This window comes from Pan paniscus, chromosome 4 (genome assembly GCF_029289425.2).
Source record: "Pan paniscus chromosome 4, NHGRI_mPanPan1-v2.0_pri, whole genome shotgun sequence".
NCBI lineage: Eukaryota > Metazoa > Chordata > Mammalia > Primates > Hominidae > Pan > Pan paniscus.
In genome coordinates, this window is record NC_073253.2 from 176,476,281 (window position 1) to 176,492,578 (window position 16,298).

General features: G+C 42.4%; 1 protein-coding gene across 1 annotated transcript in view; it reads left to right on the top strand.

Moving 5' to 3' along the window:
• Positions 1-16,298, top strand: part of LOC129398234 (tubulin beta-8 chain-like) — a 103,525-nt gene that overhangs the window by 63,256 nt on the left and 23,971 nt on the right. Inside the window, 2 exon segments of the mRNA XM_063604729.1 lie at positions 3,267-3,813; positions 13,237-13,432. The gene's annotated coding sequence lies outside the window, so the exon portion shown is untranslated.

Genomic DNA, 16,298 nt, shown 5'->3' on the forward strand with positions numbered 1-16,298 from the left:
GCACGTGAGTGTTTAGCTTAGGTGTGGGCCTCACAAAAGAGTCAAAACAAGTCAGCCAGGACTCCAGCAGCCTTCATTGTGTGAGAGATGCCAGCACTGTGGCCACAGCCTGACAGCTGCGCAGGCCACATAATGTGTGGGGCTGAGTGGAAAACGTGGGGTTTTTTTTGTTGTTGTTGTTCAAAATCATGAGCTTCCAGGGGCGGCAGCAGAACTTTAAACTACTCTGGGGCCCTTCTGAGCACAGGACTTGGTATGACTGCACAGGGATACCTGGCAGGCCAGGTGCAGGGACAGAGCGGTCTGCCCAGAGGCCAGCAGGTCCCCAGTCAGTGTCTGGCACCAGCTCCCTTCATGACCTGGGCTGGCTCAGTTCCACGGGACTCCCAAGGCTGGAGGCTTCCCCGGAACATCATCCTCAGGGATTTTCCAACAGGAGCAGCCTCTGGCTTCAGATCTGTCCTTGTTTGACTCATAAATTATCACTCAGACTGAGAAAATTAACACTCAGTGATTCCTGAAAGGGTGCCCAGTGCAATAGATAATTTTCAAAGTGAGTTCATCGGGGGATTTAATAGCCAGGCAATGTCCATTAAAACAGCGACAAACATGGGGAGAAAAGGAAAAGTTCCAACTGGAAACTCATGCTGGCTTGACAGTTGTTCTCAGGGAGCAGAACAGAAGTGGGCATTTTCATTCTGGTTACACCATCAGCGATACCTCCACGGAGCCTCTCAGCTGGTTCCTCCTGGGTCTGGGCCACAGGCCTCCCAGTATTGCCGGTCTCGGAAGACATCTGTGGGCAGGTTCTGTAGAGGGAATCTGAGGCTGTGTGGGATGAGCTGCAGGACCCCATGTGGGGAAAGGCAGGAGGCAGCACCAGCTCCTTCACCAGGACCTGAGGGTACTGTGGCTCATCGGGGGCCATCGAGGACATGGAGACCCTGCACAGTGTTTGAGGAGTCCTGCTACATCAGTTTATTCTGGTTTAGGTGGTTGAGGGGAGACTCAGTGAAGTCTTGGGGGTTCAGGGCTACACTGCCAGCCTCTGGGACAGCAGCCCCAGTGTCCCCCGACCCAGGCCTTGCTCCTCCCTGCTGATGAATGCCCACTCTGCTCCCAGATGCACACCTGTCCTGAAGACACCCGGTTCTCATGCTCTTCTCTGCAGCATCTGAATTGGGCATTCCTGGGTAAAGTAGTTTAAGTTACTTTCACTTTTATCCACCTTGTTTCCGTTATTTCAACCATGCATGTCCCTTGTGTATGTAGGATAAAGGTGTCTAAGAATAAAGGTCCATGATTTAAAGTTTTTTCCTCTTCTTTCCCTGTCCTGACCACCTGATCATAAACTTGTAGAAATAAAGTGGATCTCATGTTGTGTATCTTTCGATGCATCTAGAGAGATGGTTATATTCATATAAATAAACGGGCACATCCAGCACACTATTTCTAGTTGTCGTCTGCTAATAAGTTTACATCTGGTAAATGCCAGTGTTTCATCAAATGGCTGCATTGCACATGAGTCAATCTGTGTGACAAAGAATATGGCAGGCTTTGTACAGCCTTTGTAAAGACATTCTTCAATGCTGCCTTTTAAAATAGAAATGTTAAATCCTGTAACTAATCAACCTATGCCTTGTTAGAGGGCTGACATTTTCAATAATTCCTTTACAAAGGGTAGTGAGATGCATCAGATCCCCCAGTGGCCCCCAAGTAGGGACAGTGACAGTCAGCAGTTCTTTACGGACCTCTGCTCCATGGCAGGTTCTCCGCTGGCCCTGGCTGCGGGCGGCCGTCATCTAACAAGATGCTTCGGTCCATGGGTGGAGGACAAAGGCCTATGGGCTTGGGGAGCGAGTTCTTTCGTCTCCTACATGACCTTCATCTGCTCGCGTTTCCCACGAAGTGCATCTGGGTTGGAAGGAGATGGTGGTTTCCCACTGAAGTCTGGTCCCTAAGTGACGCCTCTGCTGCCTACATCAGAATCTCCCAGGCTTGCTCCACAATGGTCCCGTCACGTGGTGCAGACTCAGGCGCGGTCTTGTGTGTGAAGAGGCAGGCTTGGTCTTGTGTGCTCTTGATCATGCACCTAGTCACATCTGTTCTACAGTGTTGCATTCTTCTAATTTCCATGCACATCTTTGCATAGGCGTGTTCCCATTGTTCCCATGCCAATAAGTGGTGTGCAAGGTTCCAGAGTGCACCAGTATTTCTTTAGTCGGTGTCATGCTGTTGGATATTCAGGTTTTTTAACCTAGTGTAAATAACATTCACATTTCTAAAAACCAGAAGAGTGTTTGTGATTAAGATATCATCTTAGTGGATATTAAATTGCTGCATCTGATTTCATTTCTCTTTCCCAAATAGTCAGTTGTGTGAGCTAGTCTCACTCTGAAACTGCACACTCCCATCCCAGAGGTAGAAAGCGAGATCTCCTGCCTGCATTTCACGGAGCATGTGATTATGGAGGTGTCCAGTCCCAGCAAACAGACCCTACATTCTTTTCCTTCAGTGACTCAGACGCAATATGTGGACAGTCCCAGACAGTATCGCTCCCTCACGTTCATTAACCTCCAGAGATTAAACATCACCTGATACACAGAACTGTGGGCTCCCCATTTGGCTAAGCATCAGGTGCAGCCAGGTTCTTACCTAGGTGCACTTGACAAGGTGCTGCCAGATGCCACCAGCGCAGACAGTCAGCGAGCCCACCTCATGAGAGGGCACATGAGATCCCCAAATGAGAAAGAACTCTAAGGAGCCAAAATCTGCCAAGATGGGTACATTAAAGCTTGCAACTTTGCACGTGAGTGCACCCTCAGACTCAGCCAGTTTATTCTCCTTTGCAGTCCGTTCTGAAAAGTCCAGCCAGATGATGGCTAAAGAGTAGAGAATGGAAGGTGGAAGGCGGTTGCTGCTTGCAGAAGAGGCACGCAGGCAGCATTGGCAGGGAGGAAGAGACTGGAAACTGAGTAGCAGATCCGAGAAACCAAAATGTTCAGCAAATGAGGGCAGGTGGCATGGAGCTACTTCCCTGGGTCCAAGAGCCTAATTACGTTATTGTTCCATAAGTTCATGGCCTGCGGTCATCAGGGAAAATAAAACACTGACTGGGGGTCGGTCTTTTCTGTTTAGAGGAGGCTCCATGAAACCTCCCCCTCCCGGGTTCAAGCAATTCTCCTGCCTCAGCCTCCCGAGTAACTGGAACTATAGGCGCCCGCCACCACTCCCGGCTAATTTTTTATTTATTTATTTTTTTGTAGAGACGGGGTTTCACCGTGTTAGCCAGGATGGTCTCGATCTGCTGACCTCGCGATCCGCCCGCCTCGACCTCCCAAAGTGCTGGGATTACAGGCGTGAGCCACCGCGCCCGGCCTCAGCTGGTTTTTCAAAAGTCATGGCAAGTAATTGTCAGAACAGTGAACTTCGGAGATTCACCGGAGGGGCGAGGCCACAGCTCGACCGCGAGCACCTGAGCATCCTGCACCGCCTGCGACGGCCGTCAGGGGGCGCGATGCCGCCTCACAGAACCTCAAGAGGCGCCCGGGTTCCGGCACAGACGCCCTGCGGCTCCAGGGGGCGGAGCCGAGCCGCCTCCTCAGGACCTACGCAGGAGACGCCTCCATCCCTACAGGGACACCTGAGAGGACCCAGCCTCCTCCTCCTCAGGACCCACTCGGGAGACGCCGCTGGCTCTATAGGAACACCTGGGGACCGTGGCCAGGGACGACCCAGCCTCCTTCTCCTCAGCTCCTCAGGAACGACTGGGGAAGCTGTGGCTTCATGGTCCCCGAGGCTGCCCGAGGAAAGGTGAGGAAAAAGCTTTCTGTCCCAGCTCAGCGTTGAGGAGGCCGCGCTGCCTCGCGCTCCACTTTCTCAAGTTGTATTTATTTTATTTTACAAAGTGGCCCATCATTAAGTGGCTTTGTTATTCATTATTATAGCATAACTGAGTTGTTTCATTTTTTAATTTTTGACCAATTTGGGTTTGTTTGGGGTGGATCCGGGACAGAGAAGGGAGAAACCCTGAGGGCAACATGGAGAGCCCCAGGGAGACGCGCACCCCACGACTTGCTTTTATTTGCGCTCCAGTGGCTCGTTTTTCTTAGAGTGTTAAAGTACTTGAAAAATATTGAAGAGCAGATGTAGATGTGAGTTTTCACAACCGTATTTTCAGTGTAAATACTGGACTTTGTCTGTTAAAAGGATTTTAGGTAAAATAAATTTAAGCGGAGTTTATTTCAGCAAAGGAATGGTTCATGAATCACGCAGGAAGCACCAGAACGGAAATCGGCTTGGGGCTTTGAGCTCTTAGGGTGGCCCCTAAGTGAGGCTCCTCAGTGGCTCCAGCTAGGCGACCGCCTGTTGTGGGGATGGTTCCCTCAGCGTCCCGAGTCATACAGCCAACTGGCTGCTGAGCTTTTTGGCATTGACTGTGGTTGGTTTGTTAATTTTTTTAAGTCAGTTCAAATGCCTCCAAGTTCGGTTTCTGTTTGCTTAGGGAAGGCCTCAGGCTAACCCCCGCCTTATTTGCTTTAACATGTCAAAACCATAATTTATTTTTCATTTTACTTTCCTGGCATTAATAGAAGTAAATTCACATTTGTGTGTTATTCAGAAAGTCGGTTTAATTGGCAACCTATTTGTGATGGTGCATAAAATAATGTTTTTTAATCATTGGCATCTTAGATTAGATGAACTATGTTAACTCTCTTAAGCTTTGTTATTAACCCATAACAAGAGTTAAGTTTCTTTTTTTCTCCTAGGCTTTGACCATTTAAAGTACACTCAGGCATCTCGTAACGATGTTATACTTTCTGAGAAATCTATCCTTAGGTGATTTCATCTTTGTGTGAACACTGTAGAGTGTCCTTATAAAACTTAAATGGTGTAGCCCACTCCACACCTAAGTTACATAGTATAGCCTATTGCTCCCAGGCTACGAACCTGTACAGCATGTCTCTGTACTGAATGCTGCAGTCAACTATAACACCATGGTGATTGTAGATTGTGATCCCAGAATATCTGAGACAGGTCTCAGTCAATTTAGAAAGCTTATTTTGCCAAGATTAAGGACACACCCTTGACACAGCCTCAGGAGGTCCTGACGACATGTGTCCAAGGTGGCCAGGGTAGAGCTTGCTTTTGTACATTTTAGGAATAGATGAGACGTGTAAGATATACAGTCATTTGGCCCAGTAAGGCGGGACAACTGGAAGCAGGAAGTGGGGGTGCTTCCAGGTCAGAAGTAGGTTGGAGACAAAAGGTTGCATTCTTTTGAATCCTTGATCAGCCTTCCACTGAATACACAATTTAGTCTGGCTCAATGAATCTGCATTTTTACATAAATAATAGGGCAGAGGAAGCAATCAGATATGCATCTGTCTCAGGTGAGGGATGACTTTGAGTGCTGTCTGTCCTTTGTCCAAAAGGAAATTCTTCGTGGGCAAATTGTGAGTGAGGTATGTAGCTTTTTATCTTTGTAGCTATCTTAGTTAGGAATAGAATGAGGGCAGGTTTGCCTGACCGAGCTCCCAGCTTGACTTTTCCCTTGGCTTAGTGATTTGGGGGTCCTGAGATTTATTTTCCTTTCATGGTATCAAAACAGAGAAAAGGTAATGCTTTGAGCCATGAGCTTATGACAAGATGGCCAGGAAGGAATTTTTCAGCTCCATTTTTATCTCATGGGACCACCATCATATGTATGCAATGCATGAGTGTAAAATCACATTTAGTTAAGTCAGCTTACACTAAGCTATGGACCCAGATGGTCCTGGGGCCTTTTTCCACTGGGAGATCTTTAAGGACCTTTCTTAGCTTTTCTATGCTAATTGGTATATTCATAGTTGCCTTATTTCAGTGCCCATTTTGTTAATGTGTATTTTTACTAGGAAATCACCCATTTTTTCTAGGTTTCCAGTTTGATGCAATTATTTGACTTTTAATTTCTCCTCTGTTTTTAGTTTTGTACATAATTTTCCTATCTACTTTTGCACTCTTTTTTCCATCAACAATATTTTTAAAAAATACTTTTTAGCTTTTTTTGAAGAATTGTTATGTTTGACAATTTTTTATGACCTAATCATGACCGTAAATGATTTTTGATTAATTTCAGCTTAATGTCTTTTGTAGGGCACAACTGTTAAAATACAAAATTACAACAAATCTGCGTTTGCAGATCTTAATTGGCTTTTTTTTTGTGGTTCTAGAATCAGGCAGCAGTCCAGACCAAAAATGGTTCAGAATGATCTGCCACACAATATGTGCAGGTTAAATTTATAGCCAGAGAAAAAAAGTGACATACAGAAAACAGAAGTGAGGTATAGAGGTGGCTGGATTGGTTACAGACCTGGTTACAGCCCGGATTTGCCTTCTTGGAACTTGTTTTGAACAGCTGGCTGCCGGCCATTGACTGACACTCGGCTGATGTGATTGGCTGAACCGCCGCTATTTGTAACAATGATACATTCCCAAGTCAGGTTTTCAGTTTGTTTCTATAGTAAAGTAGGTTGCGATTCTTCTTCTTCTTCTTCTTCTTTTTTTTTTTTTTAGGCGGAGTCTCGCTCTGGAGTGCAGTGGCGCGATCTCAGCTCACAGCAAGCTCCGCCTCCCGGGTTCATGCCATTCTCCTGTCCCGGCCTCCCGAGTAGCTGGGACTGCAGGCTGCCGCCACCAAGTCCCGCTAATTTTTTTGTATTTTTTTTTTTAGTAGAGACTGGGTTTCACCTTGTAAGCCATGATGGTCTCGATTTCCTGACCTCATGAGCCACCCGTCTCGGCCTCCCAAAGTGCCGGGATTACAGGCGTGAGCCACGGTGCCCGGCCGCGACTCTTTACAAGGACTCATTGGGAGGCTTCTAAAGCCCAAATGTTGTTTGATGTAAGAATTCCTCCCTTTTGGTCAGCCTCTCAATTTTGAGATACTGATCAAAACTTTGGGCATTGGTGTCACTCTTTGTTATCGTTGTAAGTTGAGTTATTAGGACTTATTTGCTTTCAGTGTGGCATTTTCAACTTTTATTTGGTCTCAGTGCCCTCTGGGCAATAGCAGAACACTGTGTTGTGTAAGGCGGAAATAGAGCAATAGAAAATAACAACTGATTTGTTAATATCAGATTACTTCAAGTTACTTGTTTTGGTAAGAATTAAAGCAGAGGGGACTTCTTTATGCTGACTCAGGTAGACTGGAATCTCTTCAGGGAAAAAGGGAGCTCTTTTGGGATCTATCTACTTCCTTCAAGTTTCAGCTTCGTTGTGTGTCATTCAGCGTGAGTGTCTCCATTCTGGTTTTGCCTGCTCAGTGTGGCCTCATGCAGGAGTTGTGACCAAAACAATGACCTCCCGTAATTTGTTCAACAGTTCTCCCCTTTTGGTTAGGTTCCTACCTAGGTGAGGGTGTGACTAAAAACTTAGGGCTTTAGCACTATTCTCAGTAACTATCATTTTAGGTTTCCGGTCTCAACACATCATTTAAGAAGTCAGTAAAGCTTTCTTCTATTGTGACAGCATATTTAATACTGAGAAGGAAAAGAAAATTTTTATCTTGCAAATGTGAGCTTCCTCTAAATTATCAGGTCCAGAGAGGCGTGGGAATGAGGCAGCAGTCACGTCCCATTTCCCGCTTAGCTAAATAATCATATCTTGAAGCTGCTTGCTATGTAGACTAGACTGACTGTCATCAGCTATAGATTAACCTAAGAGTGTCTTTGAATATTTTTTCCAGTGGCAAATATTTGCTTCTGTTGTATCGTAGCTGAAAGAAATGCTGGGAAACAAAATAAAGGCAAGCATTCATTAGAATAAGTGATCCAGTCACAAGGAATCAATTTGAACTTTTTTTTTTTTTCACAAAGTCATACTTTGAAAGCATCCAGCCGTAAATTGAAATAGTCTCCAAAATGTGAATTTTTTTCCCTGGTTCTAAGATGACCAGCTTTCTTAGAGAGTGAACTACACCATAAGAAAAATGATACGACCATGTTTACACATATATGTTATCTTAACATAAAACATGTAAAAGGGGCATTTCTTTGAAAGTATGTATTAGTCTGTATAATTTACTTTGCAGTATCATGAATGCTCTTATTTTTAAAAGTAGGAGTAGTTACTGCCAATTACTAATTTTTAGTAGAAATAATTTAGCAGATATCTGAAAAAATTACAATTTTTAAATAGAGGTTTTATTTTAAATTAGTTTTAGATTCACACAGAAATTGGGAAGAAAATGCAGATTTCCCATGCAGACGCAACCTAGTTTCCCCTCTTTTTAACATATCAACATGTATCAGATAGGTTTAACATCTTTTTTTTTTTTTTTTTTTTTCTTTCAGACAGAGTCTCAACCAGGCTGGAGTGCAGTGGCATGATCTCGGCTCACTGCAACCTCCGCCTCCCAGGTTCAAGCAATTCTCCTGCCTCAGCCTCCTGAGTAGCTGGTATTACAGGCACCTGCCATCACACCCGGCTAATTTTTGTATTTTTAGTAGAGATGAGGTTTCACCACGTTGGCCAGGCTGGTCTTGAACTCCTGATCTTAGGTGATCTGCCCGCCTCAGCCTCCCAAAGTGCTGGGATTACAGGCATGAGCCACCACTCCTGACCAACATCTTATATCATTTCTTGTCATAGTTAATGACTGGATATTACTATATTATTAAATAAGCTCACATCTTATTTGGTTTCCCTTAGTTCTGCCTTTTTCTCTCCCAGGATCCTATCTAAGATCCCATAGGACATTTAGTCATCATGTCAGGCTCTTCTTGGCTGTGGCAGTCTCTCAGACTTTACTTCTGAGGACCTGAAACAGTGTTAGGAGGATTGGTGAGGTATTGTGTAGAATGTCCTCCATTGTGGTTTACTTGGGGTTTTTCTCATAATCAGCCTGGGTTTAGGGGTTTGGGGGAAGCAGAGCAGATGTGTAGTGTGTCCGCAAAAAGAGTCAAAGACTGTAAAATATTTGAAGAGATGTATTCTGAGCCAAATATGAGTGACCATTGCCCATGACACAGCCCTCAGGAGACCCTGAGAACATGTGCCCGAGGTTGGTTCTATACATTTTAGGGAGATAGGAGACATCAATCAAGTGTATTTAAGATATATATTGGTTCGGTCCAGAAAGGTGGGACAACCCAAAGGATTAGGGTGGGGTGGGGCTTCCAGGTTATAGGTACATTTAAAATTTTTCTGATTGGCAGTTTGTTGAAAGACTTACTATCAATAGAAAGGAGTGTCTGGGTTATGATAAGGGGTTATGGAGACCAAGGTTTTATCATGGAGATGAAGCTTCCAGGTAGCAGGCTTCAGAGAGAATAGATTGTAAATGTTTCTTATCAGATTTAAGGTCGTGTTGATGTTAAATGCTGATTGGCTTTTCCTGAATTCCAAAAGGGAGGAGGGCATACTGAGGAATGTCTGACCACCTCTTTCCCATCATAGCCTGAACCAGTCTTCCAGGTTAACTTTGGTGTCCCCTGGTGGAGAGGTGGTTGTGGGAAAGATCTTTGAATTTTATTTTTGGTTTGCAAGTGCTAGTCTAGTCACTTCATGCTCTCAAGATGCGTTATCACCATTAATGTTAACTTTTATCACTTGGTTGAGGCAGTGTTTTCAGGTTTTTCACCGTGAAGTTACTTTTTTCCCATGTCTATATTGTATGTATGCTTTTGGAGGAAGTCATCATGCAGAGCTCATACTTAAGGAATGGGGAGTTAGCCCCACCTCCTTGATGGCTGAGTGTCTATATCAGGTATTTGGAATTCTTCTGTATAAGAGATTTCTATTCAGCCCATTTGCATATCTGTTTAATCATTTATTTATACCAGTATGGATCCACAGATAGTTACTTTAATCTTTTGGTTGTTATCTAATTCTACAGTATTTTGTTGCTCTTTGTTCATACCTGTGGCCATTGGTAGCTCTTTCCACTGGCTCCTTTTACATAATTTCATGTTTTTTTTATAATGTATTTCTGTTACTTCAAAAGTACCCTGGCTCATATATTTTCTGTCCCAGTCCTAGTTTCAGCTATTTCTTCTAATAGCCCTGATTTCTTTTGTTAGAGAATGGTATGAAAAACTTACATCTGGACACTAAATGTGGTCATTGCATCATGACACTTACAGCTGACAGTGCAAAGAAATATATGTGTGTCTTCTAACTTATATGTACCCACTTAATTATAAAGGTTTCTATGTGGAACCATCTGTGTATATGTTAAGCTAAATGTGAGTTTATACTTATGTTGTATATATATATTCTGACTCATTATGACAGAGATCATTCTAGGCTTCCCTATTTTTTATCTGTAACTTCTCACTGTAATAGTGAGGAACCTGGCTCCTACTATCTATCTGCCATTTATTTCATCCCTTGTACCATTGGGAACAAGGAATTCATTCTTGATCAAGATTCCAGGTTGGGACTTAATAAGAAATATATGTTTGGTCTGTGTCTGCAGTTCCTGGTACAGAGCTCCTAAAACTATTACAATTTCCTGAACAGTAGGAGCATCTTGTGTTCTAATATTTGGTCTTTGGCCCTGGTTCCTGACGCAGAGTTCCTAAATCTCTTGGAATCTCCTGGATAATAGGAATGGCTTCTGTTCTAATAAGGACACTCTGTGGGTTCCTGGATGGTTTCAGGATGGGGATGGTCACCAGGAAGACCAAGCCATGATAAGAAGGTTGTAACTTTTAGCTTAACATGCAATCCTTTGAGGGTGTGAAGGGACTGGAAATTGAGTTAATAATCTGTCATGTCTACATGATGAAGCTTCCATAAAAATTCCTAAAATATGGAATTTGGAAAGTTCCAGATAAAGGCTGACAGATTTGATGCCTAGTGAGGGCTCATCTATCATAGATAGTGCCTTCTAGCATGTCGTGACATGGCAGAATGGGGAAACGGGCTCCTAGACGCTTTTATAAGGGCACTGGTTTCATTCATGAGGACAGCACCCTCATGATCCGATCACCTCTCGGTTACCTCTGAATACCATCCCTTTGGGGATTACATTTCAAAATAGGAATTTGGGGTGGGGGTGTACACACATTGAGACCATAATAACTGGTAAACATAAGTAAGTATTTCCTAGTTCCATAAGCCATCATAGCAAATTGTCAAACCTGAAGAGGGGGTGTAGGAATGCCTAGTTTCTAGCCAAGTCATATAGAAGTTTGGGTAAACTGGGGATTCATTACTTGTGATTGGCATCTGAGGTTGTGGACAGTCTGGTGTTACTAAGCCCTTAACCTGTAGGGTGTATACTAACTCCAGGTAATCAGTGTCACAGTTGAATTACAGGATACCCAATTGTTTTCCAGAGAGTTGGAAAATTGGTTGGTGTGGGAAACACCCACCCCCCCCACAATTTGCTGTTAAAAGTGGAATGTTCATAGTATAGAGGAAAATCATGGTTATTTTTCTTTTTACAGATATAGTGGTTTCAAAATTAACTATTATCCCTATGGGAAATAACTTTATAAAATAGAGTCCACTGTTCATGTATATAGTACATTTTGTTTTTAGTCTATGGATTCTACTCATTTCCAGCTCAGCACCTTTGGCCCACCACTTGCAACATACATTGGTAATACAGTTAGATTCTTGGTTGCACTCTGTATTTTGTCCTTAGATACTTCCACATCCTAAATAATTTAATTTGTGTAGATTGTGATTTGTTCTTTGTGCATTAAAATTCTGTGGGTTTTATCAAATGCATACTGTCAGATATCCACTACTGAAGTAGCATACAGAATACTTCAGATCCCCACCCCAGACAGTCACTGATCTGACTATCATCTCTTTGGTTGTGCTTTTTCCAGAATGTCATATGAATGGAGTCATATAATGTATAGCATCTTCATAATGCCACCCTTTACTTAGCAACATAGATGCAAGATTCATTCATTTCTTTTCATGGATTGACAGTTCATTCCTTTCTGTTGGTGAATGGCATTCCATTGCATGGTTGTACTTCAAATTGATTATGCATTCAGCTATTGAAGAATGTTCTGATTACTTCAAGTTTTGGCCATGATGAGTAGAGTGGCTCGTATATAATTACATGCTAGTTTTTGTTTGAACATAATTTTTCAAAGCAGCTGTCTAAACATACATAATTTAGGGGTGCATTTGTTGGATTGTAAGGTAAGACTTGTTTATCTTTGGGAAAAACTGTCAAACTGTTTCCCAAAGTGGCTGTACCCATTCATGCATTCTGCCAGTAATGAATGGCCGTACCTATTGTTCTTCAACCTCCAATTGTTACTGTTGAGCTTTTTTAAGAGTCCCACAGTTGTACTAGGTGTGCAGTGATATCTCAGCATTATTTTAATTTCCAGTCTCCTAATGAGATATATTGAGCATCCTTTTGTGTGATTATGTGCTATCTGTATATTTTCTTTTTTTTCTTCTTTTTTTTTTATTGAGATAGAGTCTCGTTCTGTCACTCAGGCTGGAGTGCAGTGGCGTGATCTTGGCTCACTGCAACCTCCACCTCCGATGTTCAAGCAATTCTCTTGCATCAGCCTCCCAAGTAGCTGGGATTACAGGCACCCACCAGCATGCCTGGCTAATTTTTTTGTATTTTTAGTAGAGAGGGGGTATCACTGTGTTGGCCGGGCTGATCTCAAATTCCTGACCTCAGGTGACTCACCCGCCTCAGCCTCCCAAAGTGCTGGGGTTATAGGCATGAGCCAACACACCTGGCCTGCTATCTATATATTTTATTTGGCTGGATGTCTGTTCAGATATTTACCCAGTTTTATTTGGGCCTTTAGTTTTCTTAGTGTTCGTTTGAAGAGTTGTTTGTGTATTTTCAATACAGTTTTTAAAATCACGTTTGTATTTTGTAAATATCTTCTCACAGTGTGTCTTGTCTTTTTGTTCTCTGAATAGGGTTTTTCATAGTAGAAAATTTAGTTTTATAAAGTCTGTTCTCAGTATTTTCACGAATTGGCACTTGATGCTGTGTGTTAAAACTCAACACCAAATCCAATGTCTCTTAGGTTTTCTTTTAGATTATTTATAGTTTTGCATTTCAAGTTGTAGTCTCTGGACTATTTTGAGTAGGTTTTTGTGTTTTAATTTGTGTATAGAGTCACTTCATTCTATATGGCTTCCAAATAATTCTTCCATCACCATTTATGGGAAAGGTATGGATATAGTGGCCTTTATTTCGGTTTGAATTTCCAAAATTATGACACTGAATAAACTGAATATTGAATTTTATAGGTATTTCAGGACAGCCAGGAGGGGGCGCACATCCGCCGAGAAACTGTGAGCAAGAGCGTCTGTGATGAACCATCGCTCCACCAGAGGGCGCGCGATCCCGCCCCAACCAACTTCCCGCTGAGGTGCCAGAAGCAGCGAGGAGCTTCAACTTCCTCAGGGCAGCACGAGGGTCAAGTTAATTTGGTGTTCTTCATTGGTGAGTAAAAAGCTGCTGTCCACGGCCCTGAGTGCCAAGGAGTGAGTCTTTAGAGTACTCAGCCGAGGAAGAAATTAATCTAGAAAAATAAAACCCCCAAATCTCAATGTTTGGAGTATACCCTAGTATCATGGTCAACGTCCAAGACACAGTGGCTGCTAATATATATTCTTACAGTGGCCTCTAATATAATAATCACACTGTGCTATACATTACTATGATATCCACACCATGCCCTAACACCCATATAATATTCGCACCATGCCCTAAAACTGATGTAATCCACACCATCGCTTCCAATACTAATGTAATAATATCCACACCATGCCCTATCACTGATCTAGTCCACACCATCGCTTCCAATACTAATGTGATAATATCCACACCATGCCCTATCACTGATCTAATCCACACCATCCCTTCCAATACTAATGTAATAATATCCACACAATGCCCTATCACTGATCTAATCCACACCATCGCTTCCAATACTAATGTAGTAATATCCACACCATGCCCTATCACTGATCTAGTCCACACCATCGCTTCCAATACCAATGTAATAATATCCACACCATGCCCTATCACTGATCTAATCCACACCATCACTTCCAATACTAATGTAATAATATCCACACCATGCCCTACCACTCATCTAATCCACACCATCCCTTCTAATAATAATGTAATAATATCCACAACATGCCCTGTCACTGATCTAATGCACACCATCGCTTCTAATACTAATGTAAAAATATCCACATCATGCCCTACCACTAATCTAACGCACAGCATCGCTTCTAATACTAATGTAATAATATCCGCACCATGCCCTAACACTCATCTAATCCACACCATCGCTTCTAATACTAATGTAATAATATCCACATCATGCCCTAACAGTCATCTAATCCACACCATCCCTTCTAATACTAATGTAATAATATCCACACCGTGCCCTATCACTGATCTAATGCACACCATCGCTTCTAATACTAATGTAATAATATCCACACCATGCCCTAACATTGATCTAATCCACACCATCGCTTCTAATACCAATGTAGTAATATCCACACCATGTCCTACCACTCATCTAATCCACACCATCCCTTCTAATACTAATGTAATAATATCCACACCATGACCTATCACTGATCTAATGCACACCATCGCTTCTAATACTAATGTAATAATATCCACACCATGCCATAACACTCATCTAATCCACACCATCGCTTCTAATACTAATGTAACAACATCCAGAGCATGCCCTATCACTGATCTAATGCACACCATCGCTTCTAATACTAATGTAATAATATCCACACCATGCCCTATCACTGATCTAATCAACACCATCGCTTCCAATACTAATGTAATAATATACACACCATGCCCTAACACTCATCGAATCCACACCATCGCTTCCAATACTAATGTAATCATATCCACACCATGCCCTATCACTGATCTTATCCACACCATCACTTCCAATAGTAATGTAATAATATCCACACCATGCCCTACAACTCATCTAATCCACACCATCCCTTCTAATACTAATGTAATAATATCCACACCATGCCCTATCACTGATCTAATCCACACCATCACTTCCAATACTAATGTAATAATATCCACACCTTGCGCTATCACTGATCTAATCAACACCATCGCTTCCAATACTAATATAATAATATCCACAGCATGCCCTAACACTCATCTAATCCACACCATCGCTTCCAATACTAATGTAATAATATCCACGCCATGCCCTATCACTGATCTAGTCCACACCATCGCTTCCAATACTAATGTAGCAATATCCACATCATGCCCTATCACTGATCTAGTCCACACCATCGCTTCCAATACTAATGTAATCATATCCACAACATGCCCTATCACTGATCTTATCCACACAATCACTTCCAATAGTAATGTAATAATATCCACACCATGCCCTACAACTCATCTAATCCACACCATCCCTTCTAATACTAATGTAATAATATCCACACCATGCCCTATCACTGATCCAATGCACAACATCGCTTCTAATACTAATGTAATAATATCCACATCATGCCCTATCACTGATCTAATGCACACCATCGCTTCTAATACTAATGTAATAATATCCACACCATGCCGTAACACTCATCTAATCCACACCATCGCTTCCAATACTAATGTAATAATATCCACACCATGCCCTAACACTCATCTAATCCATACCATCGCTTCCAATACTAATGTAATCACATCCACAACATGCCCTATCACTGATCTTATCCACACCATCACTTCCAATAGTAATGTAATAATATCCACACCATGCCCTACAACTCATCTAATCCACACCATCCCTTCTAATACTAATGTAATAATATCCACACCATGCCCTATCACTGATCTAGTCCATACCATCGTATCTAATACTAATGTAATAATATACACAGCATGCCATAACACTCATCTAATCCACACCATCGCTTCTAATACTAATGTAATAATATCCACACGATGCCCTATCACTGATCTAATGCACACCATCGATTCTAATACTAACGTAATAATATCCACATCATGCACTATCACTGATCTAATGCACACCATCGCTTCTAATACTAATGTAATAATATCCACACCGTGCCCTAACACTCATCTAATCCACACCATCTCTTCCAATACTAATGTAATAATATGCACACCATGCCCTAACAGTCATCTAATCCACACCATCGCTTCTAATACTAATGTAATAATATCCACACCATGCCCAATCACTGATCTAATGCACACCATCGCTTCTAATACTAATGTAATAATATCCACACCATGCCCTAACACTGATCTAATC